We start from the raw sequence: 20602 nt of genomic DNA on the forward strand, positions 1-20602 counted from the left end.
GCACGACGAGGCGTCGAGAGAGCGCGGCGCGTGCGGAGGCGTTCCAACGCGTACGTCTGGCTGGGGCTTAACCTATACGAAAGGTAGCGAGCGCGTACAAGGTGGCGGAGAGCGGGAGAATGCGGCGGCGTCAGTGGAGGTTGTTGTTGTTGTTGTTGTTGTAGCCTGTGGCGCGTGTGGCTCCTACCCACGATGGGGGATTGGCCACAAAATGGGTGGATTATTCCAAAATAATATAGAGCATAAATTTTCTAATATCTACCCAGTTGAAAATGACAACAGAGGTTGTGTTCAGTACTACAGAAATTTCTGTTGTACAACAGGATTTTTCTGTAGTAACTACAGATTCCTGATGGAGCGACAGACTTTTCTGATGTACAACAGACATTTGTTGTTGCTACTACAGAAGTACAGTCTGTCGTATGTCTGTTGTTACAACAGAAAGCTGAAGCTCTACAACAGATTTTTGTAGTACTACAGAAATTTCTGTTGTACAACAGGATTTTTCTGTAGTAACTACAGATTCCTGATGCAGCGAAAGACTTTTCTGATGTACAACAGACATTTGTTGTTGCTACTACAGAAGTACAGTCTGTCGTATGTCTGTTGTTACAACAGAAAGCTGAAGCTCTACAACCGATTTTTGTAGTACTACAGAAAAAATTGTCATCACTACAGGCACCCTGTTGTCCCAACAGAAATGTTCCTGAGGTAACCCGAAAAACTTCTGTAGTGCTACAGAGAGCTGTTGAAATACTACAGAAACCTATTGTGGCAACAGGCCCCCAATTGTCACAACAGAAGTGTTCCTGAAGTAATGCGACCAACTTCTGTTGTACTACAGAAAAATGTTGTACGACAGAAGCCTATCATTGCAACAGGCCCCCAGTTGTCATAACAGAAGTGTTCCTGAAGTAATGGACAAACTTCTGTTGTACTACAGAGAACTGTTCCACAACGGAAACCTATCGCCGCAACATGTACCCAATGATGACAACAGAAGTGCACTGAAATTGTGTGATGCGACAAGCTTCTGTAGTGCCCGGTTGAAAAAGACAAAAGGAATTCCTGTCGCAACTACAGAAATTCTGTTGTACGACAGAAGTTGTTGACATTTCTTAATTGGGAGACATTTCTGACATTACGACAGAAATACTGATTTCGCAACAGAAGCATTCTGTCGCGACAACAAGAGTTCTGAAGTCGGAACAACAGCTTTATATCCTGACAGCGACTCCGACGTTACGACACCAATTCTGACGTCGCAGCAGAAACATTCAATCGCGACGGCCAAGAGTTCCGAAGTCGCAACAAAAGCGCTTTCCGTCGTGGTCCTTTAAAATTGTATGTTTTCGCATCGGTGGTGTACACTGTACTTTTCTCTTGCGCGGTATTCAATCGCGCTTCTCTGAAGCCGGCAATGCTGATGGCACCGACACCGGTAATAAAGTCGACGTGGCGAATAGTTATAATTGTGCCGTGACGACGCGGCACCAGCAACGCCCTACCGGCCTCCTCGAAATCGGCCGCTGATCAAAATCATACCATCTGCGGGAATGGCTGCGTATCCGTTTTTTTTTGGTAAGATGTGGCACACAGGCCTGTGGACTTACATGTGCTGTTACACTGACACATTAGTTAATTTCCCAGGAATATTTCACAAGCTTATGCGAAGCGGAAAAGAAGATTTGGGTTGTTCCACAAAGTTGCGTGAAAAGCTGTCTCGCTCGGGTCTCATTAATCTGGTACAGCGCTGCCGTGAGAAGCCAGTATGCTGTCAGAAAGAACTCTCATCCACGAATGTTCATGTAGCTATTTTGCATTGAACACACGAATTATATGCGCGCTCAAAAGTGTAAAGAACGAGAGACAACTATCGAAACTAGCAGTAATAACCCTAAAAGTCAACGTTGTCTATTTCTGAATTTCTTATTTAAGAAGGATATCGTACATCAAAATCGATGTTCTAGCACTGCAAGATGTACCTGTCGATGGTACGAACACTTGCTCTTCTAGAGATGCGGCACTTGACGCGGTGGAGTGATAGCGGATCTTGGCTCTCAAAATGCAAATGTAAACATCAGCGCATCGGCACGTCGTACTGTTCACATTGCCAAAACGTACACTCGAAAAGCATGTCAGGGGTGGTGCAGTGGTAAGATGCCGGGCTCGGAATCGTGAGGTCGCATGTTCTAATCCTAGGCGAAGACGTTTTTTTTTTTAAATTTTTTTTTACTTTTATGTTTTTCTTTTTTGTATTAACAAATTTACATAACCTTACGGACGTCTCAGTCTATTTTTTATTAAATATTGATCAAGAACTACACAACTTTCTACTACAGGACGTAACACTACAGACAACAGAACTACAGACAACAGAACTACAGGCAACAGAACTACAGGCAACAGAACTACAGGCAACAGAACTACAGGCAACAGAACTACAGAAACAACGTCCCAAAATACGACAGACTCTTAAAATTTCCTGTTGTGTTTTTCAACTGGGTATGGGAATAGCCTTGAATAGGGCTGAATTACCGGCTAAAATAAAATCAGGAAGGTGCTGTTAAATGAGTAATAATTAATTTAAAAGTGAGAAAAAACTGAATTTAGCAGGGCATTCGTTTAGATTCTGTAAGGAATGTTTGGACAGCGAAGCATGCATCCCTGTGGCTGAATCCCAAAGTGGATGCCCCGAACGAAAGAATTGCAGGTTCTGTCAAGTCCAGGCCAATTCTTCGAAAAGCTATCTCCAACAATGTTTTTTCTTAACGCAGCAAAGCGGCGACAAGAAAGTATAAAGTGCTGAATCGTCTCCTCCTCCTCACAAAAAGAACAAAGGGGAGAGGGAACCAAACCCGACCTGTGTAAATAGAAATTTAGGGAGGGAATACGGCAGCGTAATTTGGTGAGGCAGACCGCAAGCATCTTTGAGTAAGAAGATTCGCTATGCCAGGGAAATGCCAGGTGTTTATGCTCTGGAGAAGCTGTCAAATGTGGGTTTGATAAGGCTGATCTAATTTATCTCATCCGAAATCTTGCCGCCGTGATCTGTGCTGTGACTGGTAGAATAGGAAGAACAGGGCCGGCTAGTGATGCATGTGCCAGTGAATAGGCAGTTTCATTAAAAAACAAACCTTTATGACCAGGCACCCAAATCAAATGAATACATTGCACATGGGCAGGAACTAGTAAGTGGAAGAGCTTTAGCATGGGTGACTCATTAGTAGCGGTAAGGCAAGAGCATACAGAAAGGGCGTCAGTAAGAATAGCAGCCGTTGTAATCACTTGGTCTAATTTACGTAAAGCTATGATTACTGCTAACAACTCGGCCAGAAAAATAGGCACAAGATCAGGCAATCTTAAAGAAAAGACCAGTCGAGCGCAGGACAAAATATTCCAATGCCAGCTTTTTCCTCGCATTGTGAGGCATCTGTTGCAATGATAATGTTTGTTTCTAGGGTGCTTAGGTGGTCTTGCAACATGGCGTTCAAGATGCCGTAAGGGAGTAGTTTCGCGTGGTTCGGGAAAATGTCGTTGAACCTGATATCTGGGTAATTTGAATGCGCATTATTAGGAAGCACATCACGAAGTTGCACATTTAGTGGTTCAAGTAATGTTTGCAGAAATATAACCTGCGGTCTATGAAACCTGGGCCAATGAACAGGAACAAATAATTCTGGATCGGAGATGAAAATAAATTGAGGACGGTTTAATGGTGATTCAAGTAGCCTAGGCTTCTGAGGCTGGCGGAATCACGAGACGCTCCTTATCAGTTCTTCATTTTCTTTCTGCCATGGTGCGTGCAGTCAGCTCCGTCGTCTTTTGCGGCCAAGCGCACTGCACGTCTGTCGGGTCACGGCGAGTCGAGACGCGTCCCTCGAGAGTCGTTTACTGAGGAGGTAGCAGGCATGTTGCCCCTTGCTGTGATTCCGTGCCAGCCTCATATCTTACTTTTGATCCTCTGTGTGCGCATGTGTTTGCGTTTCTACAAATGCTCGAACAACAACAACAAGCAATTAGGTATTCATTAAAGTGCGTAGGAAGAGCGTCAAGGCATTTTTATTGCTGCACTTAAATGCGATACACAAAGCACAATTTAGAAAAAAAATAGAAATATGATAAGGTAAACAATTCGAGGAGCTTACGTCACTGGTGGCTTGCTGTGAAAGGGTATGCATCCCCCTAATAACTCCTGTATGCAAAATAGGTTGTCTCGTTTAGCTTTGCTAATGCGCTGCTTTCCACATCGCTATTGGCTCCTGCTGTTAACTGCTATGGCGCAATTATTATGATCGCCCCATTCAGCGCTTGCATATAATGTGTTCCTTAACATTCTCATTTGACAGGACAAGTCAGGCAACGCGCACATTTTTTTTTTCGCGATATGCTAACTACAGTACCTTAGTGCATTAAAATCTAGCATGTGTAGCATATCGTGCCAATTTATCACGCGTTGACAACAAGGGAAATTTTTCCAATTTCCAAGTTATATATTAAGTGTTTGCACTTGAAAACAACGCGTTCTCCTTTTTTTTTGCCATGTGACTATTATGTTTCCGAGAGCACCTTCTATGTAATTTACAAAATTAACTCATCGTTAAGAGGATATTGAACATGCATGCATGGATATTGAATATGAAATGCATCATTCGCAAAGCCTTATGACTTCTCGAGAGGTTAAAAGACTTTTCAGCAAAATTTAGTGGCATTTTTCGCAGCATACGCCTACATGACACTTCATACATCTTTGGTTAAGATTTGGAGGGCCTTATGCCAGAAGTGTACATAGGAGGTCTTGTGGGGATCTTACAAAAGAGAAAGGTATACATTATGTATGCAGTTACGGCCATCCTTTGATGCTTGAGACGTTATGACAGATTTCATCGGCTAGGCAGTGCCAATGGAGCCAGGAATGCATCTTGGTCACCTAAAGGCTACGTCGCACAGCCCTCACAGATTCCCTGCGTGGGTGCAGGAGTTTTTGAGAAATGCTCTTGAAGCTTTATTCCAAGCACACTGCACAAGTAGAATTGTTAAGCTACCTGTCAATAACTTGTGTCTTTTTACTTTAATTATGAAGAAAGAATAAAGATTTTTGTTGTGACTCTTTCATGTGTATGCTAGGAACCAGCCATCCATGGCCATAAACATTCTGACGTTTAGGGGCCTCCGAGACTGGCCAACATGCGGTAGTAGCAGAAGTTACAGTTCAACTGCAGCTGCACTTTCCGAGGCCGAACGGTACCGCATAAAGTGGGATATCCCCCGCTTTACACAGGTAAAACAGCGAAGCTTAAACAGCTTTACACAGCGAAGCTACGTTAGTTACATTAAGTGTACACCATGCAAGTCCAACTGCGCGAGGAGTCCACACAGTCAATCTTCTGTTTCACCATTCTTTAAGCTCATTTTCGCTTTTGCATTCTTCGGGTTGGATAGCATTCTTTCGAAGGTAATGTTTTTGCTATGCTTCCAGTATTTTCTTCTTTTTATGCGTGTGAGGTAATGAAAGCAAGGTTAGGTGTGAAATTAAGACCGTTTGATCTGAGCCAGCTGGAAGAAGACGACGGCGACGAACACGGCAGCAGTAGCCAGCTGTGGAGCCGCCAACATTCGAGGAAGAAGACGAAGCTCTATATATTGCTGACGATGATGATTTTTGCGAACTCCGACAATGACGGCACAGGGTCCGCATACCAGCTTTGCTGTTGAAAAAAGAAAAAAAAATCGAGAATTATAAAAGGACCCGCTGTGTCGCTTGGCTGAGGCATTCAAACCTATAGCAAGGTTATGCGTTGTGCTTGGGATCATGACGCCATGTTCTAACACTAGGTGAGGGCGACATAGCATGATACAGCAGGTCGTACAGCTGCTGTTGCGCAGAATGAATGGATTCGGGCAGCGTTGTGACCAGACGTGTCACAACGGTTGTGAGCACCAAAGAAAATAACTTGAGCGCCCAAAGAAATAGTAGCTTGACATTTAATAATCCATTCCACTAAGTCCACCGTATGCATTACGATGCGTGGTGCACACATATGTTCAACAGAAACGCAAATTTACTTGCGTGAGACACTCGTGCCAGCGGCAGAAGCCGAGCGCTTTAATGTCGGCACTCTAGAGCCGACTGAACGGAGCTGGAGGATGTCGCTTATGGTGCAAGAAATACACTAGGACTGAGCGTCACGTGATAGTCTTGAAGGCTATTTAAAGAAAAGAATATAAAGAAGTAGTACCCCTTACGGCTGGGGGTCACGTTATAGGCAAACGGTAGATTCTAGGCGACTTGCTATGATTGCGTCTCCTGCGTAGGTTTGGGAACAGGCTGTCACGTCTCAACACGGTCAAAAGGCCTAATTAGACCACGAGGCAACCCTAATAATTCGTCACTGCCTATCCCGAAGTCAACACAGCGTTGGCATGGACTGTTGACGGGTCTACAAAAGGCTCCTCTGCCGGTAACTGACAGCCTGAGCTAATGATGAAAAAGGCCAACGCCGAATGTTACCGAAGAATGGTGCCGACCTTGTGTTCCCAGGTTGCTATACGGTCACCTATTCCGTATCATCAAAAGTGGAGTGCGCCGGAATGACATATCATGGGCGGGATATGGTGACCGGTTCGTCGATTGTGATTGGCCGCGATAGAGCCATAAAATTCGTTAGTCGTGTTGCCTAGGGAGGAAGACGCTATAAAAGCGGTGGCCTTTCGTGCTGTGGCGCTGACCCGTCCTGATGTGAACTCAGACGTTTCATACGCTGAAGCATAAAGTGGGTTTCCGCAACAGGAGCCAGTGTCACCAGTGTAAATAAAGAAGAAAAAAATATTTTTCCTTCATGCCTACTCCCGGGTGTATTTGTCGATGGGACTGGTGGATTCGTGGCTTAAACGACACCTCGAGCCGCAACAAGGCGTACATGGCCGGCATGACCAAAGCATGCTGAGGTTACTGAATGTTCAAGCGTGTGACACAATCGAGTCTCTGTTATGTCAGTCAGGTAAAGCACCGAACCACCGCACGTTACTTAGGTGGGCGCGATGGTTCAAAGCCCAAGACAGCGACACCAAAATCGCAAGCAAATACACACCGCAGTTTCAGGTGAAGACAAGCTGATCTGACCAAGCCAGAGACCACACTCCGGCATTCTTACTGGGTCTCTAGGAGAGAGCATTGTCCACTCCACTAAACGGTGGTGTGTTTAGCGCAAGTGAACGACGCTTTTAACAAATCTGTCGTCATGAGTCAGGCGACCACGACTTCCTCGATGTTTCAACGCAACGCATTTGCAGCGAAGAACGACCCGCGCGGTAGCTTGAAACCAGTCGTTACTTTCCACGCGCTTACATGGCTGTGACGAGAGGCGCCACTCATGGTTACCACGTACTAAAACAATGTCTAATGGTCTACCTGCGATGTGGGCCGAATGCTACACAAAAGACTGCAGGCGCGCCCGAGGCCCCGGAGAGCGGGAGGGGCGGCGTCAGTGAAGTTTGCCGGGGCTAGCGGAATAACTTACGCTCCCTCTTAGTTTTATTCACCTCCTCCTTAGTGCCGACAACCGGCTCCGTCGCCTTTTGCTGCCAAGCGCAGTGCACGTCTCCCGTGTCCCCTCGTGACCATCTAACCCTAAACATCACGGCCCGTGCATGCACCGTCGGTAGCATGACCGTATGGCGGCGGGGCCGACGGCGCCAATGAGTTTCCAGTCTCGATATGATTGCTGTCGTAACAAAATATCATGGACATAATCCCAGCTGAAGCAGAAGCAAGTAGAATTCATTAAAGCGGACCGCATGCAAGGATTTGTGTTGGGTATGCAAGCACTTAGGTGCGCGATTAAAACCGTGACGTGTCATTATAAAATGTTTTAGAGCGCCGCTCTTAGGCGGAAGTTTCTGCAGTGAGCGTCAGCGTCGTGCCTCGTAAAGTAAGCGGACGAGCGCAGAGAAAACGAAAGTGAACGCGTGGTGCAGCGGCAGATGAAAGCAGAGAGCACGATCAGGAAAGCGGAGGAGGAGGCTGCAGTGAAAGCATGTGCTGGAAAGAGCACAACGAGAGTATGACGAAAGGAAGAGGGGGAAAGAGGAGTGCCGCACGTGACTACGAGACGGCGCGATAGTATTGTAATCTGATCGTATGCGCGACGAGAATTGTGTAGTATCTTCTGGAAGCCATGCGGGCCCCAGCGATTACACTGGAGCGATTGACTAGCCCTGCATAAAAGTCGACGCCTTTGGCCCGCAGATCAGAATCTTTTTGATATTTTATGCGGGCATTTTCGTATTTATTAAGATTGTGAATTATTCATGATGAAATAAAATAGCACCTTCATATTTTGTTCTATATTTCAGCTCAAAACAAGTTTCTTAACCATTAGCGATTTTAATACGCATTACTCCTCAGATGACCTCTCGCAGTCATGTCCTATCACACCTGTCTTGTGAGAGCTAATTTAATCTCATGCCTGAAAATTCTTTCTGTACGTCACACCAGGTAATCTCTTGCCGTCCTAAAACTGCATTCCAATCGTTTCCCAACCATTCCCTAACTTTCATGGTCCACTGTTAATACGTCCTCCTCTTCTCCGTATTACGTGAACTACCCAACTCCATCTCTTCCTCCTATTGTGGCCAAGAACATCAGCTACAGCCGTTTGCACTCTAGTCCCCACCGCTGTCTTCTTGTCTCTTAACCTTACGCCTGATATCGCTGGTTTACTCGGAGACACCTTCGTCGTACAGTGGGGATAAATAGGCTGATGGCGTCTTAACTTCTCAGACTGCTTTGTTGATATACATGATGGTAGTCAGTTACCATTCGACGAGTGCTATAATGGGTTAACCATTTTTTTGTTCCACTAACTTAAGTGATAAGTGCTTTCAGATGAGAATGCAAAAGCGATAAGTTGTAGTGGGTAGCTCTGGTTTACACTGTAGGGGTTATTTTTACCTACCAAAATGTTGAGCTTGCGTGTTTTAATGACTTTATCGTTGTAACTTATTTACCATTACAAAACACTCTTGTAATTTACAGCAACTCTGAAAAGGACAATACATGTTTGATCCAAGTTCGCGTTTTAGAAAAAAAATCCTTCTTGATTTAGCGGTGTTAACGCGTCGTCTAAAAAAAAGCAATTTCTTTAATACCAAGTACAAATGAGCCAGCCACTTTGGGTAGTAAGTTTCTTTGAAATACTTCAGAAAAAGTAAAAAAAAATAAAAGATGCTCGACAATATCTCTACAACACCGTTAGAAAGATTTTCGAGCGTCAATAAACCACGCAGCGAAAATTCTAGAAAAATTTCACCACCAGCCTTCAACAAATCTGCTGTTACCTGATCCTCCTCAGCTGCCATCCCCCTTTGCATAGCTCCCTAGGCTTTCTTTACTTCTTCCTGCGTTACTTGTGGGATTTCAAATTCCTCTAGAGTATTATCTCTTCCATTATCGTCGTGGGTGCCACTGGTCCTGTATAAATCTCTATAGCACTCCTCAGCCACTTGAACAATCTCATCCATTTTAGTAATGATATTGGCGGCTTTGTCTTTTAACGCCTGCATCTGATTCTTGCCTATTCCTAGTTTCTTTTTCATTGCATTTAGGCTTCCTCCGTTCCTGAGAGCATGTTCAATTCTATCCATATTATACTTCCTTACGTCAGCTGTCTTACGCTTGTTGATTAACTTCGAAAGTTCTGCCAGTTCTATTTTAGCTGTAGGGTTAGAGGCTTTCATACATTGGCGTTTCTTCATCAGATCTTTCGTCTCCTGCAATAGCTTACTGGTATCCTGTCTAACGGAGTTACCACCGACTTCCATTGCACACTCCTTAATGATGCCCACAAGATTGTTGTTCATTGTTTCAACACTAAGGTCCTCTTCCTCAGTTAAAGCCGAATACCTGTTCTGTAGCTTTATCTGGAATTCCTCTATTTTCCCTCTTACCGCTAACTCATTATTCGGCTTCTTATGTACCAGTTTCTTCCGTTCCCTCCTCAGGTCTAGACTAATTCGAGTTCTTACCATCCTGTGGTCACTGCAGCGCACCTTGCCGAGCACGTCCACATCTTGTATGATGCCAGGGTTAGCGCAGGGTATGAAGTCTATTTCATTTCTAGACTCGCCGTTCGGGCTCCTCCACGTCCACTTTCGGCTATCCCGCTTGCGGAAGAAGGTATTCATTATCCTCATATTATTCTGTTCCGCAAACTCTACTAATAACTCTCCCCTGCTATTACTAGAGACTTTGCCACATTCTCCCCACTGACTTCTATCCGGCCTGTTTCTTTCCTACCTTGGCATTGAAGTCGCCCATCAGTATAACGTACTTCATTTTCACTTTACCCATCGCCGATTCCTCGTCTTCATATAAGCTTTCGACTCCCTGGTCACCATGACTGGATGCAGGGGCATACACCTGTACGACCTTCAATTTGTACCTCTTATTAAGGTTCACAACAAGACCTGCTACCCTCTAGTTAATGCTATATAATTCCTGTAGGTTAGCAGCTATATTCTCATTAATCAGGAATCCGACTCCTAGTTCTTGCCTCTCCGCTAAGCCCCGATAGCACAGGACGTGCCCGCTTTTTAGCACTGTTTATGCTTCATTTGTCGTTCTAACTTCACTGAGCCCTATTATATCCCATTTACTGCCCTATAATTCCTCCAATAGCACTGCTAGACTCGCCGCACTAGATAACGTTCTAGCGTTAAACGTTGCCAGGTTAATATTCCAATGGCGGCCTGTCCGGATCCAGGGATTCTTCGCACCCTCTGCAGCGTCGCAGGTCCGACCTCCGCCGTATCAGTTGCTTCGCAGCTGCTGGAGACAGAGGGCCGGAGTTTGATTGTTGTGTTCATGTGGGAGGCTGTGGCCATGTACTGCACCAGGGTGACCAATGTTGATGTGGTGATTTAAATGTCTAAAAGAAAATGTCTAAAACAATGCAACTTATGAAACATCTATCCCAAACCGCATGGGGCAGGATGTGACAGGAAGTGTTTAATGAAACTCAACAAGAAATTAATTGAGTCACGAGTGGAGAATGGTGCCGTAGTATACAAATCTGCCACCCCGAACGCACTAAAGATGCTAGATCCTGTTCACCAACTAGGTATCCGCTTAGCCGCTGGCGCTTCCAAACAAGCCCGATTGAAAGCTTATATGCCGAGTCGAATGAGTGGTCACTCCACCAGCAGAAATCATACATCAGCTTTACAAATTTTCTTAAAGTGCACTCTAATCTTGAACATCCATGTTTTAATACCGTTACCGATATGGCGTGTGCTACACTTTTCCGCAGTCGTCCCTCTATAAGACAGCCTTTCTCGCTGCGTGTGAAGGAGCTTAGCGATGAAAGGCATGTCCCACTCCTCGAGCATCGCTTAAGGCACCTAAGCAAGCTCTTACCCCCTTGGGAGTGACAGGTGATAGAATGTGACGTATCCTTTCTAAAGGTTACAAAGCACACTCTAGCACACTCTAGCACACGCTTCCAAGTCCTATGCCGGAGTGTCCTGTGCAGCCATCCGTGCATCCTTCTCAAAATCCGATGTGCTACATCCAGAAACAAGTATATTTACGGCCGAGGCCTACGCAATATTGTCGGCTGTAAAGCATATAAGGAAATCAACACTCCAAAACACAGCTATATAAACAGACTCCCTAAGTGTCGTGAAGGTCGTTATGTCACTCTGCAAACATAAAACACGCGTACTTATTGAGGTCTATTCCGACTTTAGCCTATCGATCTAACCAGCATGTGATTAGATGCGGGGTTCCCGGCAAGAGGGGCATCCAGGGTAACGTTCTAGCGGACCAGATGGCCACACAAGTTGCATTCCATGTTGTTAATGCAACTGCTTCAGTCCCTATCACTGATTTGAATCCTTTCATACGAATGAAACTGCGAAACCACTGGCAATGCATGTGGGACACTGAAATAAATAACAAATCCATTAGGACCCATACCCAGGATCTCCTTAAGCTCGGGGTGCATAACTCCCCCAAGGCGATTGCCGAAGCCCAGGAACACGCGCAACTCTCTCGCCTGAGCACCACAGCAGCAGGTAAACGCATCCTCGAAGAGCTGAATTACCACCTTTCGGGATTCCCGATGGTCACTACCCCGATCCCAAGGTGCCTTCGAGACAAGTTTCAAGTGACCTCTGTGCCCCGAAACATCCGTCCCGTCCATAGCGAGGGCAGACGCAAGGCCAGAGCAGCAACCATCATCAAATAGAAGATGTAACGAGACATTAGAGCAAGCTTCATCGACGCCACGGAGTAGAGCGATGGGAAGACCTTTGTCGTCGTTGTGGTTGACTCCAGCGGCAAGGTTTCCAATAGCGCTTCCATTCGCACTTCACACCCCGGAGTCACAGGGTAAGCCGCGATCGCCCTCACTCCGATCGAAATTTATAGAGATTCGAAAAAGTGAGCTACGGTTTTTTAATAGGGTTGCGTCGCCAAGCCAGCTGCTCGTCTTCTTAGCAGCTCGAGTTCATATGCTCTCACGCATCATTCTATCCACTCGTTTCCCGCTCACGCATGGTCGGTCGAGGGTGCACCCCCGAACCTCAATGAGTCTGCTCAGGAGGCTGGGCGTGATCTCACTGACTGCGCTCGCTATGTAAGGAGCGCCGACTCCTCTCCTCCCTACGGCCACAGGGACGCTCCCGCTACTGACAACGAGGTTATTAAGTTCATCTACACGTCTAGAAGGGTCTTTCCACACCCCAAGTTCCACGCCGTTTCGCTTAGACTACTGCACACGAGCACATATCAGTGTCTGTCCGTTCTCCACGAGGCTTACCCTGACGTGTATCGCAACGACGCCAGCACGTCCTGAGGGCACACCTCCACTGCAGCACAAATGTTCTAGGAATGCGGGTCGACGTGCCCCGTGTTTATCAAGAAAGAGTGGAACTCGCTTCTGCGTAGCCCCGCTCTAGAAAAGCAAATCCTGGCTGTCCGGTATGACCACGACCGGGCCGGTGGGCTAGACCTGCCGGTCCCGACGTGGGACTAGCTGGGGGCGCAACGAGTTCGCGTCCTGACCAGACCTGCAATATAGTTTCTCCACTCACTCAATCAACCAGTATGTGATAAAGCTACACTTAGGTTCTTGGCCCTCTGCAACAAAATTACGGCGAACAGATGTCCTATTCTGGCGTCTCAGAATAGGCACACATTTGGGACCCATCATTTTCTACTTATTGGGAATAACCTCCAGCCTGTGGTAGATGAGGTAAGAGGCTGACCGTCCTCCACGTACTCCTGGAGTGTCGGAAAGCCAGAGCGGAGAGAAAGAAAAATTTTCCTCTTGCATACCGTTAATACATTCCTCTTGACCCGGCCATGTTTCTTGGTAAGGAACCGCTTTTTAACACCAAGGCACTCTTCGGTTTCTTAAATGACGTTATCTTACATGTTATAAGTCCATTAATTTCGTAGAGCATCCTCGTTCCAGAGGATGTTGCTGCGACAATTGTTTTGCATAGCACATGCCTCCAGGTCCTTGTGTTTCAAGGGCGCTAAGGAGGCCATATTGCTCTAGCCAATCCTACACTATGATATATTTTATACATCGCGTTATTCTTTTTAAATGCATCTTAATATTCATTGTACACGTTATATGTCATCGCCATAATCTGATTATGTAGATTTCAAGCACTTTTCAGCGACTATTTTTAAGGCCCCTTTACAGCCACGTCAGATCAACTTCCTAGAACTCGCAACTACACTGCGAATTCATTACCATGGGCATGGCGCCCTTCGGCCATACTTGGCCCTTCCGCCATTAAACATCATTCATTCAAATTATACATAATATACACAAGGAGCTCTCTATAACTCGAGTATTCCTGGCTCTGATGGAGAAATGTGCTGTCGAGCACTGCCTCTCTTTATGAACACCCTGCACGAGGCTAACTCTAGAGTTTACATCTGCTTGCCTCACGCCTGGTGCGACAAAGATGGCGTCTCCGCACTGTACACATGCAGGATGTCGCATTGGGTGCGTTTCTCTACGCAACGCGTAAGCTGCGTGGATAAGTTATGGTCCCAAATACATGAGCAAAAATGCTGTAGCATGTTTCTCGTTACACCGTGGTTTCAGCAAGCAACCCCCTTGGATCGTTTTTAAAGACATTCGACGCCAACAAATAATTACATGTATTCTATATTGCCTGATGCATCCATTATGCTATCACAGCTGGGTTACTAGGTAAAATTTTCCTAGACCTAAAGTAGTGATTAAAGAAAATAATCAGAAACAGAAGCGAACAAAAGTATACCAAGCACGGACACCGATGACGCGTTCACGGAGCGTGTTTTAATAGTGTTTTGCTGGTAAATTACTATGCATACGTCCCCATAACTGCTATATGCAAAATAGATTGTTTCGTTGAGCTTTGCTAATGCGCTCCTTTCCCCATTCTCATTGACTGCTGCCGTTCACTGCTGTGACGCAATGACTCTAATAGCTCTATTCCGCGTTTGCATGCAGTAGGTTGTTTAATATTCTCGTCTATTTTACCAGTCAGGCAGCGCAAACAATTTCTTTCCATCAGATGTTATCTATAGCATTTCCGAGTAATGAAGTCTGACATGTATAGCATATCGTGCTATCTTATCACGCGTTTTCAACGAGGCAATTTTTTTCTAATTTTCTAGTTAAAGGTTAGGTGCTCGCCTCCGTAAACGTCGTGTTCTTTTTTTGCAATAATGAATACTTTATTTCAGCGAGCACATTCTAAGGAACATTCCCAATGAACTCACCGTCAAGAGGACATTTAAGATGCATGCGCGTTGAACGAAATGACAATGGCTTTAGGGATGTTTAAAATGATATGCATTATTCGGGAGACCTTATTGTGCATTATGATATACATTATTCCATAAAGTTTCAAAGACTTTTGAGCAGAATTCAGTAGCATGTTACCCACCATCCGAGTACATCACGCTTGAGGGATTCTTCTTTTAGGGTTTCGAGGGCCTCTCACGAGAAACATAGGAGGCGTTATGGAATGCCCACAAGGGAGTTGCTAGGTCTCTTACTAGAGAGAAATGAATGTGTTATAAATGCTCGGACATCATTTAGCTGTGCATGAGACGTTAGGTCCGTAACGATTTTGAAGACTTTCACACTATGGTAATTGAGCCAAAGTTTGCATATTTCTTCCCTAAAGGCTGCGAAACACAACCCCAACAGATGCCCTGCTTGACTGCAGATTATATTTATAACGAGTGCTTGAATTTTTATGCGCACATGGTGCACATTCATATTTGTAATGCCTCCTGTGAATAGCTTGGGTCTTTTTACAAAAAAATTACCGACGATTACGTTACTTCCTAATGCGAAATTTGAGCGCAGCAAATAAGCTGTTTCACCTTTTCGATAGATTGAGGCAAAGAAATCGAGCAACACATGTATGCGCTATCACAGAATTTTTTTTTTATTTTTCACACGTATTCCTTTAACAAAGACTCCATTAACAGTTCTTGACAGTCATGAAGGAAGCTTTGTGGTCGGAGAAGTAGACTGATATATGTTCGACTTGGTACACCAATGCTTGATTCTCAAAGACGAGATCTATACAAGTGCCTCGCGAGGTTGTCACAGCCGTGGGACGCGTTACGAGCGAAAGGAACGGGATGTTCTCCCGCATAAGTGTTAGGAAATTGCTGTTTGTCTTTATGTCAACATTAAAGTCCCCCACTACTAACATCGGTGTGGATCGATGGACGGTTAATGCGAGTTGCAGGAAGTGCACGACGTCTTTCGTGAGTGCGGTAGCGGACTCACGAAAGCGGTATCAGTCGGTCGCTGCTAGCGCTGGGGGGATGAAAGGGGGGCGGAGCTGGTTATGAGGCCGACGACAACGCGAAACCCAGGAACGGACGCCAAAGAGCCATTTGTGTAGCCAGCCCTCCTCCACAGTCTCTCCTCCTCCCTTCCATCATCCTCCCTCGCCCGGAGAGCCGACAGCGCGCATGCGCGGCGGCGGAGCAGCGGCGCATGCGCGGCGGCGGAGCGCGGCGGCGGAGGCGAGCTGGTTACGAGGCCAACGCCGTCGACGACGACGCCGACGACGACGACGACGACGACGACGCGAAACCCAGGAACGGACGCCAAAGAGCTGCGCTCTAAAAGAAGAAAGCAAATATTTCGTCGTAGCTCTTGCATACACATAACGGGTACCTATTGCGGGTTGCGGTCAGCACTGTCGCGTTTCGTTATCTCCGAGATCCGCCACAATACGGCAGTAGCAGAATCTATACTTCAACTGCAGCTGCAGCTTCTGAGGCTGAACGGTGCCATACAAACGGCGATATTGCTAGGTTTACAAAGGTAAAAAAAGAAAAAGAGAATCAAGGAAAAAAAAAGAACCGCAGTTTCGGTTGGATGAAGCATTCAAAGCGACTGCAAGGTTATGCGCTTCCCTTGAGATCCTCACGCTCTGTTCTTAGACTAGCTGAAGGCGGCAAGGCTCGAAACAGCAGTTCGTGCAACTGCAGTTGGGCAGAATGAACGGAGTCATGCAGCGTTGAGACCAGGCATGTCACAACGTTTGCTCGATGATGAACGCCGGCAATGGTGATGTACGTGTAGTGCCTCGGTGGTGCATGAGGCGAGACCGATGGAAAACCGTTGGCACTTCTCAGCGCCAAAGCAAACAAGTAGGTATAAGTAGTTTGACAATTGGATCTACAGTGGCAACACTCTAGATCAGTCTGAACAAAGCGTGAGGGTGCGGTCCATGGCGTAAAGAATACACTATACTCGCAGAAAACGTTCTCAGGCTAAGTTGGAAAAACTACGGACGCAAATCATGCACAAGACAGAACGCTTCTCAAAGCATCGCGCGTTTTAATCCGCGTTAGCTTACAATCGGCAAGAGAAAACCTTAACAATTATTAGCAACAGCTAAGTGAGGGAGAGCACGCCACTGATTGTAAAGGTTCATCTATTTTGCGGCTCCTCCCTTCCGCGTTTGAACAAACGCGTAAATTCCGCGCGTGCAAGCTGCGTCGATTGAGCGTCTGCTTCAAGCAACCAAAAGTACTGTCAAACGCTACGGACTACTTGGTGCTGCAACACAAGTGCAGAAGCTAAGCGCCCGCAGCTTTCCCTTCATAGCCACAGAAACTTTTCCGCTAGTACAGGAGGGAGTGTCAGCTGAAAGTCTTGAAGCCTAATCACAAAAAGAATGTAGAAGAACACTAAGCCTTAGGCACGTGATAGGCAAGCCGTAGGTTCCAGTCGGCTTGCTTCGATTGAATCGGTGGAGGGCATTTCGGAACAGTCTGTTACGACTCAACATGACCCAAGGGCCTTGATTACACGATTACCACGAGGCAACCCCACCCATTCATCAGTGCCTATGCCAAAGTCAACGTAGCGTTGACGCTTCCTGTTTACGAGCCCACAAAAGGCCCCTCTTCCTGTACCTGACGGCCTGAACTATTGATAAAAATGACCAGCGTTGAACTGTACCGAAAACCGATGCAGATCTTGGATATCCATGTTGCTATATGGTCACCTATTCCATGCCATCGACAGTGGAGAGCGGCGGAACGATACTGTATCATGGGCGGGATATTTCGACTGATTCGACAATTGTGATTCGCCGCGATAGAATTACCGATTGCCTAGTCGAGTCGCCTAAGCTAGGCGGCGCTATTAAAAGCGGAGACCTTTCGTGCAGTTCCGCTGACGTGTCCTGATGTGAACTCAGACGTTTAATATAATCCTGCATGGAGTGAGCTTCCCTAACTGGAGCCAAGGTCACTAGGGTTAAAAAAAACATTTTTCCTTCGTATCTACTCCCTGGCGCATTCGTCGATGGGCTTGGTGTATTCATTGCCTTAACGCCACCTCGCGCCGCAACAAGGCGCACATGGCCAGCACGACCAAAGCATGCTGAGCTTATCGAAGGTTCAAGCGCGTGACGCAGTCGAGCCTTTATTGTCAGCCAGGTAACGCACCGAACCACCACGCGTTACATAGTTGCGCGTTGTGGTTCGGTGGTCTTCCATGGTCTTTGAAGTCGAGTGCACTTTACGCTCTCGCGTCCCTGGAGTGTCGACATGCGTCCTCGGAGATTCGTTTCCTGAGGAGCTAGCAGACATATTGCCCATTGCCGTGATTTAATGCTAGCCTCGTATTTCCTTCTTCTTCCTGTGTACACATTTCTAGAAACCCTCTCAATAATAATAATAATAATAATAATAATAATAATAATAATAATAATAATAATAATAATAATAATAATAATAATAATAATAATAATAATCAGGTATTGGCTAGAGTGGCCAGGAACGGCTTCAAAGCATTTGTGTTTCTACGCTTAAATATAACGCACAAGGCACTGCTTAGAAAAAGATGCAAATGTGATATACTAAACAATTTGAGGAATAGAAACAAATACGAAACAATAACAAGGAGCTATACGTAAAAATGTAGTTAATCATAGAATATGATTATCTGCACATGTGCAGGGAACACAGGCAATTAACTATGAACATATTAATGCAGCCAGAATGCGGAACATTAAAAAATACCTTTAAAAATGTATCGGTTCGAAGGGAGAAATCTGTGGCTTCAGAACCGTGAGCTTCTTCGATGGAAGCCACGTAAATTTACGATCTCACTCCCTCTAAAGCATGCTTTGATGTCATCAATTTGTTTCTGCGAAAAGCGGCTACGACTGAGTGCAGGTGTTCAGGGCTCGTTGTCTAACTGGAGCTGAAAATCAGAGATATTAATCTTACATATATACGCGTTCTACGCACTATAATGACTGATTTATACTATAAGTTCACAAGTGGAAAGTAATAATACATACATGAGAGTTCATACGCAATGACGACTCATTTATAACATAATTTCACTACAGGATAAGGAAGAAAGAGGCGAAAGTGCTATGCAGTCGCCTCCGGTAATGAATTTATCATTTGTTTTTACTAGTGAGGCTTGACTATTGAAAGGCTAATTTCCCCAAATTGGTGCCGATGCGATACTAATTCAAGCAATATTTTATATTTCCTTCCGATCAAAATATGAGGCGAGAAAAGATCGCTCCCATGGTACTTTTCGCTCAAGCAGGACAAAACCAACTTCTGGTCCTCTTCGCAACTTATGATCCCTGAAACGTTAGCGCTTCTTAGACAGCAAGTTTGTCAACCCCGTGCTCTAAACACTGCCTTTCTATAGTGTTTCTCTACTTGAGCTGACCGTCATCCGCCCATGATTATTTTCGCAACGTCCCGCCGAATACATCGATTAATCAGTTGAAAAGCTTGAATGGAAACAACTTTGTTGTTATGAATAATATGGTAACCCAAAAGAACACATTTTTTTTTTCACCAATCACACAATGTCTCGCGTATTCGTTATTCAATGTATCCTGCTGAGGATTTCAACGGAACCCAACGGAGCCGAACTGTTTGTGAAGGATGTCCCTGACGCCTACAGTTTCACAAGCAATAGATGACGTAAGTACAGTTCAGTGCGCGTGCGCGTCTTTTTACGAAGATGGAGCGAGTGAGTGCAGTCGATAAGATAACGCGAATGAATAGCGCAATGCATAGTACTAAAAATACTGTAAAAACCACGCGAATTCCCGCTATCCCGGAAGAGAACAAAGTATTATTCTAAAAGACGAATAAAGAGAAAAAGAACGACACCAAGACTCATGCAGAAACGTTAATTAATTTTTTTTAATTATCGGGTTTTACGTGCCAAAACCACTTTCTGATTATGAGGCACGCCGTAGTGGAGGACTCCAGAAATTTCGACCACCTGGGGTTCTTTAACGTGCACCTAAATCTAAGTACATGGGTGTTTTCGCATTTCGCCCCCATCGAAATGCAGCCGCCGTGGCCGGGATTCGATCCCGCGACCTCGTGCTCAGCAGCCTAACACCATAGCCACTAAGCAACCGCGGCGGCTAAATGCAGAAACTTTTGCTATCTTCGACTGGTCGTTTCGGAGCGCTCTAGAGCGCTCTCGCGAGCAGCGTTGTGTTCGGCTGGTTGAAAGAGGGTGCTCGGGTTGCGTTCGGCTGGTTCTTTTCGATCACTCTCCTCCGTCTTCGAGCGCTCTGAGGCGCTCCGAGCCCTGTCGTCGGAGCAGTCGTCGAGATTGAGAGCGTTTCCGGTCACGTGATCACAACATGCCGTCGCGGCGGCGTCGTCTGGTATTCCCGTGTCGTCTGGTGCCTGCGTTATTAACGCGATAGCGTTAAGGAGCTCGTGTCGCAGAAAAGCCGGTGTCGTCGGCGTCGGGTGTCGGCGTCGGCGGCGTTGACCGTAAGCGATAAATCACGGCAGGCGCTTCATAAATAAAAAGCAACTTCCAAGATTGGCCCGGTGGGAATCGAACCCAGGTCTCCGGAGTGTGAGACGGAGACGCTACCACTCAGCCACGAGTTCGATGCTTCCAAGCGGTGCAAACGCGCCTCTAGTGAATGCGGTGTTGCCTTCGAAACGAGCCGTGGAAAGTTATACTGCGGTGTATATCGGTAATTATGAACATGTAACGTACAGAAGTCACAATTACACGAGTTGCGAAGTGCGTTTCCGCTGCAT

General features: G+C 45.9%; 1 long non-coding RNA gene across 1 annotated transcript in view; it reads left to right on the forward strand.

Moving 5' to 3' along the window:
• Window positions 1-20602, forward strand: part of LOC139051859 (uncharacterized) — a 110217-nt gene that overhangs the window by 25391 nt on the left and 64224 nt on the right. The window lies entirely within an intron of this gene.

The sequence above is a fragment of the Dermacentor albipictus genome, unplaced genomic scaffold, assembly GCF_038994185.2.
Source record: "Dermacentor albipictus isolate Rhodes 1998 colony unplaced genomic scaffold, USDA_Dalb.pri_finalv2 scaffold_15, whole genome shotgun sequence".
NCBI lineage: Eukaryota > Metazoa > Arthropoda > Arachnida > Ixodida > Ixodidae > Dermacentor > Dermacentor albipictus.